The 24303-nt window shown below is 42.1% G+C and overlaps 1 protein-coding gene and 1 long non-coding RNA gene across 2 annotated transcripts in view; both read right to left on the bottom strand.

The window, feature by feature from the left end:
• The window catches only part of VEPH1 (ventricular zone expressed PH domain containing 1), a 915267-nt gene that overhangs the window by 5079 nt on the left and 885885 nt on the right, over positions 1-24303 (bottom strand). The gene's annotated exons all lie outside the window — the stretch shown is intronic.
• On the bottom strand, positions 6271-8270 carry LOC141092646 (uncharacterized). Its single transcript, XR_012232863.1, has 2 exons — positions 8149-8270; positions 6271-6481 (listed from the first exon to the last, which is right to left on the bottom strand). It is a non-coding gene; the product is annotated as an uncharacterized lncRNA (long non-coding RNA).

Genomic DNA, 24303 nt, shown 5'->3' with positions numbered 1-24303 from the left:
AGGTTGTATGGATGCTAATGGTCCTGCAGCAGACACCGGTGGAGTAGTGAGCTGTAAATGCACTACTCCCATCTAAGACTTGGGGGCACAACAGCAACTTGGATAGTGAGCCGGGACTCAGGAGTAAGGAGTCCCCGAAGCAGGCTACAGCTGTCTGCCGTACAAGTAGAGTTCTTGGGAACATCTGTCAGGAGGCACTCCAGTGTAACTCAGTGCTGGGAGTACTTCACACTTAAAGGTGCTATAAGAGGAGACGTTCAGAAAGGTACATGTTGGTGGAGCGTTGGAAGGGAGCATTTCATCTGAACTGGAGGTTGATTGAGCCTCTGACCCGGAGGACACGGTATGGAGGCAGGCACCTGTGTGTACTACAGACTGTGAGTAAAGATTTGGAACTACAAGCCCAGGTGTCCTCCATTCACTCTTTCGCCCCTCAGCTACCCCTACATCTACACTGCCCTGGGACTACAGCTCCACATGTGGGGAGCTTCACCATCTTGGCTGCAACACACCACCAGTCCCAGAGGATCTGCATGCAGCATCGGCTTAACATCTCCCTTGCCGAACACCGCAGGTGGCGTCACAAACTATTCATCAATTCTATTTAATTGCTTTTCACCCCCTTTTGCAATGGAGCCCCAGGGCCACGGACCGGGCCACAGCTTCCGTGACAACTCCCATTGAGATCAACGGGCCCGGTACCGAGTACCCCGATAGCCCTGGCCAGGCGCTCCATATGCAAATCATCAAAAGGTACAACATTGGGTTACGAGCCAGAAGTCAAGCTACAGGCGTTCCATTGACCTCATACCACCACTCCTAAAGGCCATCATTGTGCAGAGAAAGATGGCAATGGATGCTGGATATTAAGATCTATTCTCTTCAGCGATGACCACCAATTTTGTCTTTGATGTAATGATAACTGGAGATTGTTTTGGGGGCCACATTTGGAATTCCATGAAGCAGAGTGTCCCAGAAGTCGTTTTTCAACATTACAATGCCAGGCTACATGTTGCTTGTGCTATTGTGAGAAGACTGTAGGGTCTAAATGTGATACTATGACCTATGTCTCTGAACTTTTCTCCCATCAAGCATATCTGGAAGGTTATTAGTCAACAATTGCAAAGGGATCATGATTAATATGATTTGTGTGCCCAAGGACATTCAGTGTGGCAGAATATTCTTCAGACAACCATTAGTAACCTCATTGGTAGCATGCCAAAAGGTGTAAGTATGTTTATTTCAGAGCATTGCGTTCATTCTTGATGATGGTTAAATTGAGATGCTTTGAAAATTTTGTTTCCATTTATTCATCATTTGCATAGCATTACCATATCTATTGAAACCTGTGATTTTCATAAATCCACTACTTTTCGTCTTGATGTTACAGTCTCAACATTTTAAGAAGTGTATATCATGCTGTGATGAGCCCTGACTTTAAAAATCATGTTAGGAACTTTGTCAGATAGTTCTTTGAAGCAGGGTTACATTATTTACATAACTATAAGTGGGAAATAAACATGTATATTAATATTAGCTTCTTTTACAGTAAGTAGGTGCTATATGATTGGTACTGTATTCTAAAATTATTGAGGAATTCCTATAACAGACATTTATGGAATATCCTTTTGGGTATTATCTGCTCAGAGTTTGTATTTTCCCCATGTGGTTGTGTGGGTTTTCTCTGAGTACTTTGTTTTTTCTCACACATTCCAGAAAAAATACTGATATGGAATTTAGATTGTGTGTGTGAATGGGGACAATATGTAATGGCTATCCTTGTACGGTGCTGTGGAATATATCAACGGTATTTAAACAACCATAATGAATAAAATATGCTGGGAATCAGGGGCAGACATACAGTACCATTGGTGCAACCTGAGCCGTTACACAGGCGCCCGATAGATAGGGAGGCCCACTTCCACCTGGGGCTCATATAGTGTTGTTGCACAGGAGCCCTCTTTGGATCATGTCCGACCCTGTGTTCGACCCTTCCCAGTGAGGTGGGGAGGTGACTGGCACATAAAGGATGGTTACCAGAGAACCCTTGTAAAGGTGTGGGAGATATCCTTTGGATATGCCATTTGTCCGCAATGGGAATACCCTGTAGGCCACGCTCACAAGTATTTGGTCAGTATTTTATATCAGTATTTGTAAGCTAAAACCAGGAGTGGGTGATAAATACAGAAGTGGTGATGGTGACGTGTTTCTATTATATTTTTCCATTGATTGCTCCACTCTTGGTGTTGGCTTACACATACTGATATAAAATACTGACCAAATTCTGAACGTGCAATTAATCAGGTAGTTGACCTGATTAAAAAGTAGAAGCAAAGATTATGAATCATAAAAGTAGCATAAAACTTATACGTAATAATCCTAAAGATTTCAGAGCAACACATATGAAGAAGAAAGTTTAGCACATCGATGTGATAAATGTCTTCCGTGCATTCCAGGTCAACGTAAAAACAAGCAGTCTAGAGGGCAACAGATTTCTCACCCCCTGTTACTAGCCATCCTCGGCACGCAAACAAACAAACACTTCGGATAAGCAGTACAAGCTACATATTCATGTTACCATCTTGTATCACTCTCACTAACTAATTCCATAAAAGATAGTTGCTGGAAAAAACAGCTGCTATTAATTCTGCTTCATAAACATTTACTAGATCATAAAAAATGTGAGCGGGCAGAAGCTTCCCTTAGCGGGCAGCAGAGGGGCTGTCGTGAAATTTCTATCAGACAAGAGGATTTTTATTCTTCGCATAAATCTCATCATGAAAACATCAGGAAATTGTAAGTCATGGGAACCATAGCACCCTAGAATTAGAAGACCAGCACGATCTTACCTGAAGATACAGAAAAAAAATCATTTGTATTCAGTGGAAGAATTTGCCTCATATTTTCGCTTGAATATGGCAGTAAAACAGTCTAGTGTAAATTGGTATAAATAAATCTGTTCAGAGTTTTGGCAGGCTTGTACTATGCCTTTTGAATTCCTGAAGCTTGGCATGGTACAAGGTTCTGCTTCTTGGGCAACAACTTAAAAAAAAAATTATTATTAGTCTGAATGATATCTTATTTAGTATTCAGGTCCTGGAACATGCAAGAGGCACCACTACTTCCTCCAGCTTCAGCACCCTTTTGACCATGTGCCATTTTGGCCTGCTTCATGATAGTTTGGAACAATCTCAGCAGAATTATTAGGGTATGTGCACACGTTGCGGATTGTTGTGCAGAATTTTCTGCACGGAATCTGCATCTCTTGGCAGAATCCGCAGGTCAAAATCCGTGAGTTTTTTAATGCGGATTTATTGCTGATTTTGTGCGGATTTCGCCTGCATTTTTACACCTGCGGATTCCTATAATGGAATGGGTGTAAAGACGCTGCGGAATCTGCACAACAAATTGACATGCTGCAGAAAAAAAATGCTCCATTTTGGCGTGGATTTTTTCCCAGCATGTGCACAGCAGTTTTTTCCCCATAGAATAACATTGTACTGTAAATCACTTGCGGATCCGCAGCACATCCGCAACATGTGCACATACCCTTAAAGGAGTGAAAACATTTCTATATGTCAAGGAACTACCAGGGTTTTCAGAACAGAGCCACTTAGTCTGTATAACAACTTTGTCCAGCCATTTATTTCTATCTTCAAATGTTTGGATCTAGGATTACTTTTTCTATTTTGAAGCCGTTTCTCACTGAGGGGGGCAAGTATCATGCAGTGCTCATACTGATATTTCGATACTAACTGGAGTTGAGGAATATTACATAGTACTGATCTTATTACAGCTTAGTTTATGTTACTCTGTGGGGTTTGAGGAATGATACCGAAATTGGTTTCTTCACCTCGACCAAAAGGCAGAGGATTGTCCAATATTTATTGTTTTCCTTATTTTCATGGAGAGGAATGTGTATTTTCAGCATAAAGTTCATATTTGAATATCATAAACTGAGAGTGAGGTATCTCAAATCTGTGCACGAAGATGGCCATCGTGTATACTCATGCTATGTCACTATAACGCTCCACTCCAGCAATTTTTTTATTGCAAGTAATCTAAGTTTCCCCTGTCTTCAGTATCATACTCATTAGTCACCGTCTTCATCTTTTATCCGCATTGCTCCAGTCGAATTTCTGCAGGTTGTGACCTGCTGGATTGCTCTAGTATTTGCTGGGCAAGCTAGAAGTCACTGCTCAATGTACAGGTGCTTCTCACAAAATTGGAATATCAGCAAAAAGTTAATTTATTTCAGTTCTTCAATACAAAAGTGAATCTCATATATTATATAGAGTCATTACAAACAGAGTGATCTATTTCAAGTGTTTATTTCGGTTAATGTTGATGATTATGGCTTACAGCCAATGAAAACCCAAAAGTCGTTATCTGAGTAAATTAGAATACTTTATATCACCAGCTTGAAAAGTGATTTTAAAATCTGAAATGTTGACCTACTGAAATGTATGTTCAGTAAATACACTCAATATTTGGCCGAGGCTCCTTTTGCATCAGTTACTGCATCAATACGGCGTGGCATGGAGGCGATCAGCCTGTGGCACTGCTGAGGTGTTATGGAAGCCCAGGTTGCTTTGATAGCAGCCTTCAGCTCGTCTGCATTGCTGGGTTTGGTGTCTCTCATCTTCCTCTTGACAATACCCCATACATTCTCTATGGGGTTAAGGTCAGGTGAGTTTGCTGGCCAATCAATCGTGCCACAGGCTGATCGCCTCCATGCCACACCGCATTGATGCAGCAATTGATGCAAAATAAGCTCTGACCAAGTATTGAGTGCATTTACTGAACATACTTTTCTGTAGGCCAACATTTCGGATTTTAAAATAACTTTTTAAGCTGGTGTTATAAAATATTCTAATTTACTGAGATAATGACTTTTGGGTTTTCATTGTCTGTAAGCCATAATCATCAACATTAACATTAACAGAAATAAACACATGAAATAGATCACTCTGTCATGACTTTATATAATATATAGGTTTCACTTTTTGTATTGAAGAACTGAAATAAATTAACTTTTTGATGATATTCTAATTTTGTGAGAAGCACCTGCAAGTCTATGAGAGCCAGAACAAGGCCAAATCAAGGCTTGCATATACTTACATTGTGAGGTTGTGACCGCTAACTCTGACTTCCGGTCAAAAAGAAGTTGCAGTTCAAGATGACGATGTGGGACCGCAGTGGCGCCAATAACAGATGAAGGCGGCAACTGGTAAGTATAAGAGTACAGTAAGGGAACTTAGATTAGTTGCATCTTTCCAGGTGTGAGATATAAAAAAACACTGGAGAGGGTGCTTTAAGGGGGACCTCTCAGCTCCCCCATGCCCTCCAACCCAGTAGCATTCACCTATGTATGATCACATTCCCTGCTTAACCAGCCCTATATAACATTATTGAGTGAAAGCAAGGTATAAAAAAACATGTATAATGTCTCAGTTTCTTATGCTAATGAGGGCTTTGACTAGTCGATGGGGTGTTAGTGTCAACAGCCTAGGTAGGTCCAACACAGTCTTATCCACCGTTATCTTCATAGTATCCTTGACTGGAAGATATGATGAAAAGTGCCTTAAAGGAAACCTGTCAGGCTGTCAGGTCCCCCTTGCCCTCCAACCCAGCAGCACCTATGTATGAGCAATTCCTTGAATAACCAGCCCTGTATAACATTATTGAGTGAAAACAAGGTATAAAAAAGCATTTATAATGTCCCTGTTTGCTATGCTAATGAGGGCTTTGAGTAGTCAATGTGGCATTGGTTACCCCAGACTAATCAGCTCTCTTTCCATGTTATCACAGCACTGTGGGTGTGATAACATACTTAATTTGCACGAGCGGCGTCATCATCACTGCTCATGCAAATGCAAATATTTTGTCAGATCGCACTAAGACCAAAAACACGGTCGTCTTCACGAGCCCTTAGTGTGATATTTATGTGATTGATGCCTGGCACATAACTTAATCCACAACAGACACATTATTTTATTTTTCTTAGTGTTTTGTTATTATTGTTCTTTTGAATGTGGTAACAAAACAATTATACAATTTATTTGCAATATAATACAGTATATAAAAAAGTCATCTTGTTCTTTGAACAGCTTCTATTCAGGCCTATCTGCTTCCATGCACTCATATTCCCTTCCACCTGACTGACAGAATATGACTGTCGGACAAGAATACACCAGGTATGGTTGTTGTATGTTACCATGGAGACGTGAGGTCTGCATAGGAGCTGTATACACAAAGTGGCAGGAAACATTTTAAATCACTATTTGAAAAGCTCCTTTATTTTTTTAATTTTTGATGCATTGTGACAATAACCAAATTCATTTCCATAGCCTGTAGATGTGATTGTATGCATTGTATCATACTGTCTCCTTGGGGGCATCTTCTGTTTAGCTCTTGTGTTGGCAATTATACAAGTGTTTGTATTTAGGAAAAGGATTGACGTGAATCATGACCACCAGGCCTGCAATTACAATACATTTCACATTAGTCACTGTAGATGACTGCATTGCTAATTAAGTACAGTAGCATACTTTTACTTACAGTCATCCTATTTGTGGCAAATGGTCCTGTTGTGATATACAGTATAGTGAAAGTATAGAGAAATATGTATATATAAATGTCACTTAAAATGAGCCTTGAAAAAAATATATAACTGAACCTTATTTCAATTTCTTGTAGTAAAATGCACATCAGAATAGAAATTATGCAGCCTAAGAGATACTAAGTGCCAGCTTCACAGAAAGAAGCAAGACTACCCTAAAACTATGCCGACTCCATGAGGATGGTCTGAGTGCCCCACGGTCACAGATGGGGGTTGTGCTCACAGCCCTACACCATGCAGGATGCTTGGCATTTGCCACAGAACACCAGGATTGGCAAAATTGCCACTGGTGCCCTGTGCTCTTCACAAATGAAAGCACACTGAGCACATGTGACAGATGCGACAGAGTCTGTAGACACCGTGGAGAGCGATCTGCTGCCTGCAACATCCTTCAGCATGACCGGTTTGGCAGTGGGTCAGTAATGGTGTGGGGTGGCATTTCTTTGGAGGGCCGCACGGTGTTGAGCTATGAGCACAACCCCCAACTGTGGATGTCAGGCACTCAGACCATCCTCATGGAGTCGGTTTTTAACCATTTGTGCAGACACATGCACATTTGTGGCCTGCTGGAGGTCATTTTGCAGAGCTCTGGCAGGGCACCTCCTGTTCCTCCTTGCACAAAGGCTGAGGTAGAGGTCCTACTGCAGGGTTGTTGCCCTCCTACCTCCACATCTCCTGTTGTGCTGGCTTATCTTCTGGTAGCGCCTCCAGCCTCTGGACACTATGCTGACAGACACAGCAAACCTTCTTGCCACAGCTCACATTAATGTGCCATCCTGGATGAGGTGCACTACCTGAGCCACTTGTGTGGGTTGTAGAGTCCGTCTCATGCTACAACAAGTGTGAAAGCGCAACCAACATTCAAAAGTGACCAAAACATCAGCCAGAAAGCATTGATACTGAGATGGGGGACTGTGGTCCCCACCTACAGAACCACTCCTTTATTGAGGGTGTCTTGATAATTGCCAATAATTTCCATCAGTTGTCTATTCCATTTGCACAACAGCATGTGAAATTGATTGTCAATCAGTGTTGCTTCCTAAGTGGACAGTTTGATTTCACAGAAGTTTGACTTACTTGGAGTTATATTTTGTTGTTTAAGTGTTCCCTTTATTTTTTTGAGCAGTGTGTTTATACAACTAGTCACTTCAACCGACATGTACACTGTGCACTGTCCTCTTTGCGAGCCCTCAGAGCAGATGCCCTGACAGAATATACTCAAACGGAGAACAACTGAACTTGTTACTCTGACGTCCGGCCACTAGATTTAATCAGCTTTCTAGGTCACCAAATCCTCTGATACAGGTGCAAGTGAGGATTCAGATCAGTCTCAGTAGTACTTCATGGAGCTCTCTTATGGCATTCACGGTTTACCAGAATCTTGATAAACAGGAATTCACACAGTCTGTATTCGTCCATATGCAATCTCAGTAACAGGAATGTTCTTGAAGATGCTGAGAATCCTATCTAATTCTCCATAACTAACTAAACAGTCAGTGACCGATCACACATCTCAGTTTACTCACGGGAGTTGCTCCCTCTGGATGGATCACACCGTCCAACTTGGAACACTTCAGGCTCTCTATCCTTTTCAGTCTATCAGGGACAGACAGGGCTCCTTCTCTTCATTTTTACTTCACCAGCTCTAATCTCCAAATCACTTCCTGTTTCCAGAATCTTCTCCTCTTGTTCCAAAGTGACCTCTAGTGGCTGAACTAAATTACTGCAACATCATTTCTTATAACAGGAAACTTTAACATGCTACACATATTGCTCTTCTTCAAATAAGCTTTGTCTCCACTATCTTATCTTTTCCCTCAGACGTTTCATCAGCCTTTCCATGCCATCTGATTTTTATTTATTTTTTATGGTAATATTTTCTTCCTCATCAACCTTTTTCCATTTATTGGCTTCCTCGTCTGTGAGCTGAGCTATGTCTTTACTACTCCCATCAGCCTACACCTGCTATCACAGATAACAGCGGGAACAGGCGCCGACTGACTGGAGTATTCATCAGCTGGTGCCTGTGCTATGAATAAATAAATAAAAACACTGACATGGGGTCTCTTCTACTTTTGATAACCAGCATGGCAAAACTGACAGCTACAGGTTGCAGCCCTCAGCTGTCAGCTTTATTATGGCTGGTAATCAAGAACAGACGGGTCCCCACGCCATTTAAAAAAATAATAATAATAATAATGATAATTTTAAAAAATGATGGGGGCTCCCCCCCCATATTTTACAACCAACCAAGCTAAAGCAAACAGCTGGGAGATGGTATTTTCAGGCTGGTAAGGAGCAATGGATCCCAGTATAAAAATAGCAGCCCGCAGCTGCCCCAGAAAAGGCATATCTGTTAGATGCATCAATCCTGGTGCTTTGCCCAGCTCTTTGCCCTGTGGCCGCTGACATCAATCCTACAAGTTAGTAATAGATAGGCGTCTTTAAGACCACTACTAACCTCATAGTCAGATTGTAAATAAACATCCAGCCAGAATAAGATCCTTTATTTGAAGTAAAAATTGACATCATTTTTTTCTTTTTTATTTATAAATCAAAAAACAAAGCTATATTTCCCTTACGCCCATTCCATTGAAGCCCTCGTCCCCTGTAAAAAAACAGAAAATAATAAACAGTAATAATACTCACATAATGCTCATTTCATTGAAGCCCTCGTCTCCTGTGAAAAAAAAGTCAAAAATAAAAATAACTATATCCTTCACTTGTCCAACGTTCTGTCACATGCCGTAATCCATGTCTGCGATAAGTGGTTTTCAAACCAGACGGTGCCGAGAAGCGACTGATCGGGCTGATGACCACAGGAGAAAAAGCTGCTGCGACCACAATGTCAATGACTGGCGGAGAAGTTATCAAGGTTACAGCATGTCACTGGGACAGCGTTCCCAGCTCACTTCGCTGTGAGCCAGGCCGATGAACTGTGGTGATGTCAATGAGATCACTGCTAACACCATGAGAAAAAGTCTCACAGTGCAGCACTGAGCTCAGTGAGTTCACTACAGTTCAAAGTGAGAAATTTCTTACTAGTTCTGACTTCGCCCCTATTTGTTCAGAAGTAGTCTGACTATTGTCAGTTTTCTCTTCTGTTCATATTTCCAGTTATGTCCTTGCATTATCTTAATGTCTATATAACTTAACGTCTACTGTATGACTCAGTAATCTATGCCTTTTTTGGATATACAGTAGGCATTGTGCCTTTGTGTGCAGGGTCTCTCCTGATCCTTTTCTGTGTTAAAAAGTTATTTAAAATTATTTATTTATTTTACTTGCTTGTATAGCACCATTGATTTCACAACTCTTTACAGACATTACTATTGCTGTCTCTATTGGGGATCACAATTTAAATTCCTTGTCATTATGTCTTTGGAGCAAGGGAGGAATCAGAGGTACCCGGAGGAAACCCTTATTAAAAGATAAGGAGGACAAACTCCTTGAAGATTTTGTAGTTGAGGGGGTTTGAACCCAAGACCCCAGTGCTGTAAGACTTCATTGATAACCTCTGAGCCACAAAAATATTTATCCTTTTGATAATGGCTATTACAAGTTGACAATGTACAAAAGCACATTTGTAACTTTGGAATTTTACATTCTTTTAGCTTTCACTAAATTTATGGATAATAAGCCTCCTTCTAGACCAGGGGTGGGGAATCTTTTTTCTGCCAAGGGCCATTTGGATATTTATACCATCCTTCAGGGGCCGTACAAAATCCGCCCACAAAGTACATCCTTGCACTGGTTTCATGACTTAATCTTTCTTTGCATGCCCTTCAATGTTCAGTAGTGAACACTGCGTGTGTGTGTGCTAACAGAGCAAGAAGAAATTAATGAGCTTGTGGCAATCAAAATACAGCTCCCTGCCCAAGAATGCGGTCCCTGAGAACCTGCTCGGGGGCCTGATAAAAGGTCATTGAGGGCCATAAATGGGCCTGGGGCCTGAGGTTCCCCATCCCTGTTCTAGACTAAGAACATACAACATAACTTTTAATGGTAAGGCTAATTTCTGTTCATTTTTAGCTCGAGCAGATGAGAACTCCATTGGCAGTACCTTCTTCATTTATTCTGCTGCCATTCAACAAGACAGATAATTTCCTAGCAATGTAAAGTCCTATTGTCATTTTAACTCCTTCATGATATATAATATACAGTTACATCATATGTCAAGGCCACATTCTGCCCTTCAGATGATGTCTGATTTAATTAGTCATCATGTGCCTCTAATATTGAGAAAAAAAAATTGAAATGCCAGAATTACATTTTTTCAGCCAACTGCAACATTGCAATAAAATTTGCAAACATTTTATCTATCCCATGATGGTATCAGTAAAAACGTCCGCTCAAGGACCAAACAATAAGCCCTCGCACAGCGCTATATCCCAGGGTCTATCACAGTGATCAAAATGAACCAATAGGAAAAATATCCTATTGCTGCCAGACGGCAGAATCAGCGGGCGCACTGTGCATGTGCCTGCCATTTTCTCCCGGAAGAAGACACCGGTGGCCCAAGGGACTTCACGGGGGGTTGCAGGGACAAAGGTGGTACTGGGAGGGGAATCGGGGGACTCTATTTCTCTCTCCTCTGGTGTGTGCTCACATCAGAAGAGATAGAAAATAAATAGAAAATCTGACTTTTTTTGCAGTTGCCGTTACACCGTTACACCGTTAAGGGCTCATACTCACTGGAGAGAAAATCGGTCGAGTGCAAGCCGATAAAAAATCGGATTTCACTCTGACCAATATTATTCAATAGATGACATCTAATTTGCGATTTTTTTCTCAGCTGAAATCGGACTGAGAAAAAAAATCGCAGCATGCTGCAATTTGCTGTGATTTTTGGGTGAGACTCACCAATGCAAGTCAATGGGTACGAGAAAAAAATGGACGAAAAACGGACAATCGGTTTTCTATCCATTTTTAATGGATACATTACCATTCTGTGTCATAGAACACTGTAAATGGTCCTGTAAATGATTGTAGAAGTATAGTTGCCTAGAAAATAAAAGCAAAGCATACGGATGAAAAACGGATGTAAAACGGATGGTGCGATTAAAAATTGCATACAAATCGCATGACAATCACATGACAATCGCATAGTTTTGGTCCCTTTTTTCCATCCAGAAAACGGACCGTTTTTTTCTCGCAAATGGAACTGAATCATGTTCTCTGGGGTCTCGGCAACCCCTCAGAGAAATTTCGACTCTGAGGGGCACTATACACGTTTCCCTCAGCGCCGCTGTGGTTTAAGTACCTGAGCTATGAAGCACCAAGCTCCTTCTATACTTGGTTTGAACGGTCATTCTGTGCCGACAGAGTACCTTTTAGAGCAATTTTCTGTCACCTTCAGAACTGCACAAGTTCTTTTCTTTCTTTTCATTTGTATTAATTTACTTGTCTGTACAAATTCTAGAGTGAGGTCTATCTCAAGTCTTGTTTCTAGTGCAATAGTAAGGCCTCGTTCACACATCAGATTTTTGCCATCAGTCACAATCCGTCATCAGTCACAATCCGTCGTTTTGTGAAAAAAACGGATCCAGCAACTGATGCTGCTGGATCCGTTTTTTTCTCGTACACTTGCATTAGCGACGATTGGCCGCACGTTTCATCAGTTGGATCTGTCGTAAATTCTTTGTCCGTCAGGCGGATATAACGGACAAAGGAACGTTTTTTGTCTACGCTGAAAAGATGGATCCAGCGCCATCTGTCGTTGGCTATAATCAAAGCCTATGGGCGCAGGATCCGTCGCTGTCTGTCAAAAGCCGGAATACGACAACAGATTCCGTTTTTTACAACTGAGCACGCCTGGAATAATATATTTTCCCTTAATTTAACCCCCACAGCTGCTTTTTCCATTCTGGCACATAAAAAATTTTCTCTCTCTCTCCCTCTCTCAGCACAAGGGACAAAGTTTACCTCAAGCTAGAGCTGCTGCAACGGATCCCGCAAAAAACCTGATCCATTGCCTCAGTTTTTTCCAATCTGCACAGGATCCGTTTTTTTCTCACTTTGACGGATTGCGACTGATTGGAAAAAACTGATGTGTAAAAGAGACCTTAGTTTACTGTATATGTTGGTTAAACTCTGTAACAAAATGGCTGCATAAAGCTGTATTTTACATGAGCTCTGATCTCAGATGTACAATTACTTCCAGCACTGAACTTACAGTATGTGTTCCTGCATGACCTTTTCTTTGCCAAGTCTTATTTTGTACAGATTCTTTTAACAGAAATAACAAACTAATAATCTTCACACATGCTTTTATCAGTTTCTTCATGTCGCACAATTAGATCCAGAAATATTTGGCCAGTGACCAAATCTTTGTGATTTGTGCTCTGCATGCCACTATTTTAGATTTAACATGAAAGAACTGAGATTCAATTGAAATTTAGACTTTTAAGTTTAATTAAAGTGGCTGAACAAAAACTTTGTGTGAACCATTTAGGAATTGCAAATTTTTTTTTTGCAAGGCTCATCCTGTCAGGGGCTCATAAGTAATTGGACAATTTAATGTTAACATAAATAAAATGTTAATTTTCAATAATGTGTAGAGAATCCTTTACAGGCAATGACTGCTTGAAGTCCGAAAGCCATGGACGTCATCAAACGCTGGGTTTCCTCTTTTGTGATGCTTTGCCAGGCTTTTACTGCAGCTGACTTCAGTTGTTGTTTGTGGGTCTTTCTGCTTTAAGTTTTGTCTTAAGCACGTGAAATGCTGCTCAATGGGGCTGACATCTGGTGATTGACTTGGCCATTGCACAATATTCCACTTCTTTACCTTAACCCCTTAGGGTTTGCAGCTTAATGACCAGGCCAATTTTTACAATTCTGACCACTGTCACTTTGAGGTTATAACTCTGGAACACTTTAACAGATCCCGCTGATTCTGAGATTGTTTTTTTGTAACATATTGTACTTCACGATAGTGGTAAGATTTCTTCGATATGACTTGCTTTTATTTAGGAAAAAAACAAAATATGGCAAAAATTTTTTTACATTTTGCAATTTTCAAACTTTTAATCATTATGCCCTTAAATCAGAGAGATATGTCACACAAAATACTTAATAAATACTTAATAAATAACATTTCACACATGTCTACTTTACATCAGCACAAATTTGGAAACAAGTTTTTTTATGTTAGGAACTTAAAAGGGTTAAAAGTTGACCAGCGATTTCTCATTTTTACAACAAAATTTACAAAAACATTTTTTCAGAGACCACCTCACATTTGAAGTCACTTTGAGGGGTCTATATGGAAGAAAATACCCAAAAGTGGCACCATTCTAAAAGGTGCTCAAAACCACATTCAAGAACTTTATTAACGCTTTACCTGCTTCACAGGAACTGAAGCAATGTAGAAGGAAAAAATTAACATTTAAATTTTTTTTCACAAACATTTTACTTCAGAACCAATTTTTTTTATTTTCACAAGTGTAAAAAGAGAAAATGAACCACAAAATTTGTTGTGCAATTTAACCTGAATAAGCCAATACCCCATATGTAGGGGTAAACCACTGTTTGGGCACACGGCAGGGCTTGGAATGGAAGGAGTACTGTTTGACTTTTTCCATGCAGAATTGGCTGGAATTATCATAGAATGGTAGAGTTGGAAGGGACCTCCTGGGCCATCTGGTCCAACCCCCTGCTCAAAGCAGGATTGAGATCAGACGCCATGTCGTGGTTTGACAGCCCCTGAAAGCCGCAACAGGTGACATCATTTTGGAAACTAGACCACCTAAGGAACTTATCTAGATGTGTGGTGAGCACTTTGAACCCCCAAGTGCATCACAGAAGTTTATAACATAGAGCCGTGAAAATAAAAAAATATTTTTTCCACAAAAATGATGTTTTTACCCCAAATTTTTACTTTCACAGGGGTAAAAAGGGAGAAATTGGACCATAAAAGTTGGTGTGCAATTTGTCCTGAGTACCCTGATGCCCCATATGTGCCTAATCAGTGGAAACCCCTCAATTCTAACTCCAACCCTAACCCCAACACTCCCCTAACTCTAACCCAACCCTAACCATAACCCTAACCCAACCCTAACCACAACCCTAACCCTAATTCCAACCCTAACCCTAACCACAACCCTAATCCTAATCCCAACCCTAACCACAAACCTAACCCCAACACACCCCTATCCCTAATTCCAACCCTAACCCTAACCCTAACTCATTTTAGCCTAGCTTTGTCATGATCCATGCTGGATCATGACAGATAAAAGCACATGTAACCTTTTTTTTTTCCTTAAGCTGTGTGCTTAAGTTTAGTTTGCCCCCGGTGGTGGTGAGCGTCATTGCACTCTGGTTTTTTTAGTTTAGTGCATGTGATTATAAAGCAGCTGTGATTGCTCTGGCTCAGCTATAAAAGAGTGTCAGGTGTTTCAATCACTGTTGGTGACAGTGTTCATTTCAACCATCCTTGGTGGAGGAAGGATCTAGTGAGAGGTCCTGGCAGCTCAGTCAGAGCCCTGGTGTGGAAGGAGTCAGATGGGATTTCCTTGCAGCTCTGACAGAGCTTGGTGGCAGCTATTCAGGAGGAAAGCTGCATTCTGGTGGTGGACTCTGTTGCTGGGAGCAAGAGCAACAGAGCAAAGCTAAGTGGTGTTTCCCTGTTTGTATTTTTTCCTGGTGTGTATTAGTACAGCGGTGGGGCCAGGGCCTGCATCACCCAGCTCCCTAGCAAGGGATAGGTGTAGGGTGTGCTAGGGTGACAGGTATCTTGATCGGCGCCAGGTGCGGAACTGGCCTAGGGAACGTTAGGAGTGTGAGGGACACTGACTTAGGGGAGTGCAGGAGGTCTCCATGTCCCCCTTCCCTATCGCAGGGCCCACCATTGTTACTGTTTGCCCTTCCCCCGTGTCTTGTTGTTTTAGTTACCGGCCTGCAGGCCGTGTCACACAGGACAGTTTCACGTGCCGTGTCTTGTTGTTTCAGTTACCGACCTGCTGGTCGCGTCACACAGGACGGGTCCACGTGACAAACTTTAACCCTATTGGAAAAATGAAAATAAATATATTTTCCTTATTTCATTATTTTTCCCTAACTCAGGGGGTGATAAGGGGGTTTGTATTTACTATTTTATTTATTTTGATCACTGTGATAGGGTCTATCACAGTGACGAAAATTAACCAATAGGAAAAACCTTCCTATTGCTGCCTTGTGCCGCCGGCAGATTTTATTCCTGGAAGAAGATGGCGGCACACATGGGGGGAAGCACAAGGGCTGAGGAGCACCGGGAGGTACCGGGGGGGATTGGGGACCCTATTTCTCTCTCCTCTGATGTGCGATCACATCAGAGGAGAGAGAAATTAAATGACTTTTTTTTGCATTGCAGTTATATGGTTAATAATGGAGATCGCAAAACCGGGGTCGGTAAAACCGACCCGAATCATGTTCTCTGGGGTCTCTGCTACCACCGGCAGCTGAGACCCTGGAGAAAATCCGACTCTGGGGGGCGATATACACTTTTTCCACAGCGCCATTAATTAACGGCGCTGTGGTTTAAGTACCCTTAACTACCGCTGTTAAAAGGCATATTGATGGTTGTTAAGGGGTTAAAAAACTCCTTGGTTGCTTTTTCAGTAAGTTTTAGGTAATTTTCCATATGCAGCTATGGCAAAAATTAAGAGACCACTGCAAAATTTTCAGTTTGTCTGATTTTTCTCTTTATAGGTATATTTTTGAGCAAAATGTAAATTGCTCTTTTGTTCTATAAACTACTGACAACATGTGTTCAAATTTCCAAGCACTAAATTTTGTATTTATTTTCTGAAAATGAGAAATGGTCAAAAGAACAAAAAAATGCAGTGCTTGCAGACCTCAAATAATGCTAAGAAAACAAGTTCATAATCATTTAGAAACAACAATACTAATGTTTTAACTCAGGAAGAGTTCACAGATCAATATTTTGTGGAATAACCATGATTTTTAATCACAGCTTTCATGCGTCTTGGCATGCTTTCCACCAGTCTCACACTGCTTTTGGGTGACCTTATGCCACTCCTGGTACAAAAATATAAGCAGTTCTTCTTTGTTTGATGGCTTGTGACTATCCATCTTCCTCTTGATTACATTCCAGAGGTCATCAATGGGGTTCAGGTCTGGAGATTGGGCTGGCAATGACAGGGATTTAAGGTGGTGGTCCTTCATCCACATATTGATTGATCTAGTTGTGTGGCATGGTGCATTGTCCTGCTGGAAAAAACAGTCCTCAGAGTTGAGGAACATTACCTGAGCAGAAGGAATCAACTGTTTTTCCAGGATAACCTTGTATGTGGCTTGATTTATGCGTCCTTCGCAAAGATTAACCTGCTCAATTCAAGCCTTGCTGAAGCATCCCCAGATCATCACCGATCCTCCACCAAATTTCACTGTGGGTGCAAGACACTGTGGCTTGTACGCCTCTCCAGGTCTCTGTCTAACCATTAGATGACCAAGTGTTGGGCCAAGCTGAAAATTAGACTCATCAGATAAGATTACCTTACTCCAGTCCTCTATGGTCCAATCCATATGGTCTTTGGCAAACTTCAGCCTGGCTCTCCTTTCCTTCTCATTGATGAAAGGCGGCTTTTTTCTAGCTTTACATGACTTGAGCCCTGCCTCTCGGAACCTGTTACGAAGTGTCCTTGCCATACACTTCTCCCTAGCTGCCATTTGCCATTCCTGGTCAGTGGAGAGTCGTTTTCACCATCTGCCGGTCTGTAGCTTTGTTGTCCCCAATGACTGCTGCTTGACCTTGTTGTAATGGACTGCAGTCTTAGAAATTTTAAGGATGGAGGCAACATGGTGCTCACTGTATCCCTCTGCTAGTAAAGCTAGAATTGAGTCCTTCTTTTCCTCACTCAAGACTTTTCTTTTCAACTCATTTGGCATGGTTAAAAGTTAATTTTTTATTCCTATTACTTTTGGGATATTACTAGCACTTGTATTGCCATCCAGCTTGTCCTATTGCAAGAGGATTGTGAACTTTTCTTCATTAAATAATATTTGGTTCAGGTGATCACCTAATCAGATGCACAATAAGTAGAATGAGGTGTACTCTGGTTGGAATTCAACTGACACTGGAATGAAATGGCTGTCAGACATGTAGAGAAGCTGATTTTTATAAAACTGCAGTGGTCTATTAATTTTTGCCAGAGCTGTGTATTGTGAAGTGCCATCCAATCAACCTTGCTGCATTTGGTTGAATCTGAGCAGAAAGTATTTCCCTGTACACTTCAGAATTCATCCGGTTGCTTCTGTCTTCAGTTGCATCATCAATAAACACCAGTGACACAGTGCCATTGAAAGCCATGCATGCTAATGCTAACATACTGCTTCCATTATGTTATACAGAGGATTTGGTGTGATTTGGATCGTGAACCTTTCCAAGCCTTCTCGTCTTCCCATCATTCTGGTACAGGTTGATCTTTGATCTTAATGCTTTTTCAAAACTTCACTGGCTTCTTTAGGTGTTTTTTTAGCTAAGTCTAATCTGACCTTTCTATTTTTAAGGCTGATTTAGGGTTTTTACCTTGTCTTGAACCCTCTCTATTTGCTTTCATAAACTGTTCACTTTATGGTAGACTTAAACACTGAAACACCTACTTTCTGTAGACTATTCTTCACTTGGGTGGATTTTGTGAAGGTTTTTTTTAAACATAGAAATGATTTTATGGTCATCCACCACTGTTGTTTGCTAAGGATGTGTCCATGCCTTTTTGAGTTCCCAAGCTCACCATTAAGCTCTTTTTTTTTGCAGAATGTACCAAACTGTTTATTTGGCCACTCCTAACATTTCTACTATTTGTTAGGAGTCAGATTTCTGCACTCACTATGCAGGAATCTAGACCCTCACATTCTGCAGTCTCCTGCAGAAGATATTGCAGAGCAGGTTGACTTGCAGCAACTCTCTTCGGAGGCTAAGTCCTTTCCGTCTTCTGAGCATGCTCGTGAAACGAGCTCTCATTGGTGTTCGGGAGTCAGGTGCTCAGGTCCTGCTCCTAATTCCATTGGTTCAGCTCGGAGTTCTGGAGACTTACGGAAGGTCCCGTTTGCTATAAAAAGTGCGCATGTCTGTTCCGCCATGCGCTAGCATAGTCATACTTGCTGTGTGTGTTTGTTGATGGATGCATGATCTGGTGAATGACTCATTTGAAACCCCATCCCTATGATATTACAATTGTGTGAGGGAATGAGTTATAGCCAGTATTAGAGCCAGCGCGCCTTTGCTCCACAAGCACACCTGCTAGCGTCTACATCGCGCTTGCGTTTCTGCGGTGTTATCCTGCGCCATTCTCCACGCCACGCTGCTCTAGCGGCTTTAGTGTGCGTTCGCAGTTGCAACGCTGTTCTCACTAAATATTTACGGTAGGTCCAGACGGAGGTAGTGCCGTCATTTATAACTACTCCGGTGACCACTTACCGCTTGTGTGCCGCTGAGTCCCTGTGTCTCTAACAGGCTCAGCGTAGTTACTGTTATCATTTGTAATAGCATCTCTGTGAATTCAACAGAGATTGCTTAAGTGCACCTGGGTGATATCTAACCCTGTGCACACAACCGCCTGATTGCTCTGCCTTCACCTAGCAGCGGTTTTTACAGCTACTGCACGGTGGACCCCGAGTGGCGAACGCACTTTATTTATATTTTTTATTTAGTGCCTTCCGCCACTCCTAACATTATATTAGCGCCAGGGTCTGGCTAGTGATGGAAGAACAGCAGCAACTCCTACAGTGCATTCGCCTGCTAGAGGGTCGCATGGCCACTCTTGAGAGAGCTCTTTCTGCTGCGCAGTCCACTGAAGCTGCTGTAAATGCACTCACAGATGCGGTTGGTCGCATGTCCATGTCCTCCCGCACTCCGACAGTTACTCACCTCCCGTTGCCCGATAAATTTTCCGGCGATGGTGCCTCCTGTAGGGGTTTCATCGGCCAGTGCTCAATCCAGCTGGAGCTGCTGGCTGAGCTGTTCCCTACGGAACGGGCCAAGGTGGCATTTATTGTTTCCCTACCGTCGGGCAAGGCGTTGGAGTGGGCTACACCTTTATGGGAGCGTGGTGACCCCGAGATTCGGACCACAGCTCATCTGCTAACAGCCATCAAGCAGGTCTTCCTCGGTCCACGGGTCACGCACGACACTTCTCTGCAGCTGCTTGCTCTAACCCAGGGATCCCTCTCGGTTAGCCAGTACACCATCCGTTTTCGGACACTGGCGTCCGAGCTGGAGTGGTCCGATAAGGCTCTTATCCCTGTTTTTTGGAGAGGTTTAGCCGAGCACGTAAAGGATGCTCTCTCTACTAGAGAGATTCCTGTCAGTTTGGAGCAGTTGATTTCCATTTCTACCTGTATTGACCTCCGTTTTTCGGAGTGCGGTATGGAGCGTGCTCACTCCAGAGAGTTACTCCGACTCCCAATTTTTTCAAGCCTCTAGAGCTGCCCAAGCCAGAGGTTCTATCCCCAGAGCCCATGGAGGTGTCTCGTGCCAATTTTGAGACACGCCCGGCTCAAGATTCCATTTGCGGTTGTCACCATCTACACGCTACTTCTCAGGATGACAGCATTCCGCAATGGTCGGAGTCTGTGCCGGTTGGCGAGTCCTTTGTTCCTCCTCGCCTTAGGCCTAAGATTCTTGCTTGGGCCGGTGCGGACGGCCATCGGGGCTATATGCAGACCACGAAACTTCTGGCTGGTTCGTATTGGTGGCCGCACAGGGCTCGGGATGTAAAAAAATTTATTCGGGCATGCACCTCATGTGCTCGGGATAGCCTTCCCAGATGGAGTGTGGCGACGGCTGCCGACACACGGCGGCATTCCACTGTAACTCCCGCTCCCATCGTCTCCCGGGTATCCCTTTTGAAACCTGGTGATCTTGCCTCCCCTAATGCCCTCCGTTTGTCTCGGTTGTCTGTGTCACCTACCAGGACACCGGGCTCACCTTCGGATGAGTCTGAGGCTTATGCCACAGTTGGGCACAGGTTGGTGGGTCGGAAGGCTCAGGGAGGAGGGGGCCCTTGGAGGGGGGTAATGTTAGGAGTCAGATTTCTGCCCTCACTATGCAGGAATGTAGACCCTCACATTCTGCAGTCTCCTGCTCATTGTCTACTGCAGAAGATATTGCAGAGCAGGTTGACTTGCAGCAACTCTTTCCGGAGGCTAAGTCCTTCTTTCCATTTTCTGAGCATGCTCGTGAAACGAGCTCTCATTGGTGTTCGGAAGTCAGGTGCTCAGGTCCTGCTCCTAATTCAATTGGTTCAGCTCAGAGTTCTGGAGACTTACGGAAGGTCCCGTTTACTATAAAAAATGCGCATGACGGAACAGACATGCGCTAGTATAGTCATACTTGCTGTGTGTGTTTGTTGATGGATGCATGATCTGGTGAATGACTCATTTGAAACCCCATCCCTATGATATTACGATTGTGTGAGGGAATGAGTTATAGCCAGTATTAGCGCCAGCGCGCCTTTGCTCCACAAGCACACCTGCTAGCGTCTACATCGCGCTTGCGTTTTCTGCGGTGTTATCCTGCGGCATTCTCCACGCCGCGCTGCTGTAGCGGCTTTAGTGTGCGTTCGCGGTTGCAACGCGGCTCTCACTAAGCAGTGCCGTCACTTATAACTACTCCGGTGACCACTTACCGCTTGTGTGCCTCTGAGTCCCTGTGTCTCTAACAGGCTCAGCGTAGTTACTGTTATCATTTGTAATAGCAGCTCTGTGAATTCAACAGAGATTGCTTAAGTGCACCTGGGTGATATCTAACCCTGTGCACACTACCGCCTGATTGCTCTGCCTTCACCTAGCAGCGGTTTTTACAGCTACTTCACGGTGGACCCCGAGTGGCGAACGCACTTTGTTTATAATTTTTATTTAGTGCCTTACGCCACTCCTAACACTATTACTCTGATGAATTTCTTCCTTCTTTAGCCTAATGATAGTCTGCTTCTTTTCCATTGAGTGCTCCTTTCACTACATGTTGTGGGTTCACAACAACAGCTTCCAAATGCAACAGTTGGAATCAGCTCTAGACTTTTTACTTACTTAAATGATGATGATGGATTAACAAGGTAATAGCCCATTCTGCCCATAACAGATGTTTTGAGATAATTGTGCAATTACTTTTGGTCCCCTTAAAAAGAGGTAGCTACATATTCTTAGAGCTGTAATTCCTAAACTCTTATATGTTGTGAATATCCTCAAATTAAACTGATAGTTTGCACCATGATTCAAAGTTGTGACAGTGTTCTTGGGATTGTATTCATCCGTCTTTTTCCTCCAAACATGACGAGTGGAGTTGATACCAAAAAGTTCTATTTTGATCTCATCTGACCACATGAACTTATCCCATGCCTCATCTGGATGATTCAGATGGTCATTGGCAAACTTCAAACAGGCCTGGACATGTTCTGGTATGAGTAGGGGTGCCTTGCATGCCCTGAAGGACTTTAATCCATGACTGTGTAGTGTGTAACTAACGTCAATGAGACTGTGGTTCCTGCTCTCTTCAGATCATTGACCATCATTGTTCATCCTCCCATGTAGTTCTGTGCTGATTCATGACCTTTCATAGAATCATCCTTACCCCCCCAGGCAAGATCTTGCATGGAGCCCCAGACCTAGGAAGATTGATAGTAATCTTGTGTTTCTTCCATTTTCTAATAATTGTGCCAAGAGTTGTTGCCTTCTCACCAAGCTGCTTGTCTATTGTCCTGTAGCCCATCCCAGTCTTGTGCAGGTCTCTTGGCCATGGTGGAGAGGTTGCAGTGTGATTTATTCAGTGTGTGAACAGGTGTCTTTTATACAGGTAACAAATTCAAACAGGTGCAATTAATACAGGTAACGAGTGCAGAGTAGGAGGGCTTCTTAAAGAAAAACTAACAGGTCTATGAGAGCCAGAATTCTTGCTGGTTGGTAGGTGATCAAATACTTATTTCATGCAATAAAATGCAAATTACTTAAGTAAAAATCATACAATGTGATTTTCTGGATTTTTTTTAAGATTCTTTCCCTCACAGTTGAAGTGTACCTGTGATAAAAATTACTGACCGCTCCATTCATTGTAGGTGGGAAAACTTGCAAATCGGCAGTGTATCAAATACTTATTTTCCCCATTGTATAAGGTTTTTCTTTTTTAACATTTTGATGGCCTTTTATGGTTTACAAAAATTGTAGCCAGTGGCCGCCATTTCTCAGGATCTGTGCAAAAGCCAGTCACAAAAGAATCCACATTTAGGTGTATCTGGATATTTTTGAAATTCAAGTAGAATTTATTTCCACTCATATGTATTTGCTCATCTCTAACAATAAGCTTGAAGAGGAACTAAATAGTTTTTGATTGATCAGCTTTTGCAAAGGTATTACTCTTCATAATATACTCCATTACCTTATTTTGCTTCCTTCTCTCTCAAACAGCATGCTGAAAGTGCTTTTTTTCTACTGCCTAGTTCATGGTCTTTCACAAGCTGCTATGAATTGCAGCTTTAGCAAAAATCCATATTCAAACACTATTTCCAAACACTCTCCTTGTGTGAGCCTCTGTGCTCCCCTTCCCCATACTCAGGCAGTGAGAGTGTATGTAAACTGTGTTTGAGTACAAATTCTTGCTAGAAATGCAGTTCAAGGCAGCTGCTAAAACAGCATGAACTATGCATATAAACCAACAATTCAGCATGGTGATTGAGAGAAAAGAAAGCAAAGTAATATAATTCTAATTTAAAAAAAAAGTTGGGATACTGTGTAAAATGTAAAGAAAACAAGAATGCAAGGATTTGGAAATCTCTTACAGCCGTATCTTAGTCACAGCAGAACATAGAAAACAGATCAAGAGTTGAAAGTTAAACATTTTTCCATTTCACTTGGAAATATTAACCTAATTATAATTTAATGTCACCAACATACCTAAAAAAAAGTTGGGACAGAGCCATGTATACCATTGTGTAGCATTCCCTCGTCTTTTTTTCGACAGTCTATAAACATCTGGGAAGTGAGGAGAAAAAGTATTTGAATTTTGGGAGAAGAATGTTGCCCCATTCTTGCCTCATGTAGGATTTTAACTGCTCAACAGTCCTGGGTCTTTTTTGCTGTATTTTTCCATTTTATAATGCACCAAATGTTTTCTGTTGTTGAAAGGTCCAGATTGCAGGTGGCAAATTAATCACCTGAACTCTTCTTCTGTGATGCCATGCTATTGTGATACAGTAGATGCAGTATGTAGTTTAGCATTGCCTTGATGTAATGTGCAAGGCCTTTCCTGGAATAGACATTGTCTGGATGGGAAAATATATTGTTCTCTTCACAGTGCAGCATAGTTGGTGCCTTTCAAGATGTATAAGCTTCAAATACAATAGACTCTAATGCAATCAGAGATGAAGACTTTTGAACTGTTCGCTGATAGCAAGCTGGATGGTCACCCTCGCCTTTAGTCTGCGCCGCATAGCATCTGTGACTCTTCAAATTTCAGAATTCCAAATTTTGATTCATCTGATCACAGAACAGTTTTTCACTTTGCCTTAGTCCATTTTAAATGAGTTTTGGTCCAGAGAAGATGGCAGCATTTCTGGATTGTGTTGATATGTGGCATCTTTGAATGCTAGAGCTTTAACTTGGATTTGTGGATTGCACAGCAAACTGTGTTTACAGAAAATGATTTCTGTTAGTATTCCTGAGCCCATGCAGTTATTTGCAAGACCACATTA

Source organism: Dendrobates tinctorius, unplaced genomic scaffold (assembly GCF_039654945.1).
Source record: "Dendrobates tinctorius isolate UK_male_01 unplaced genomic scaffold, ASM3965494v1 ptg000060l, whole genome shotgun sequence".
Taxonomy (NCBI): Eukaryota; Metazoa; Chordata; class Amphibia; order Anura; family Dendrobatidae; genus Dendrobates; species Dendrobates tinctorius.
The sequence above is the reverse complement of the archived record's forward strand: the minus strand, read 5'-3'. Positions and strand labels throughout refer to the sequence as shown.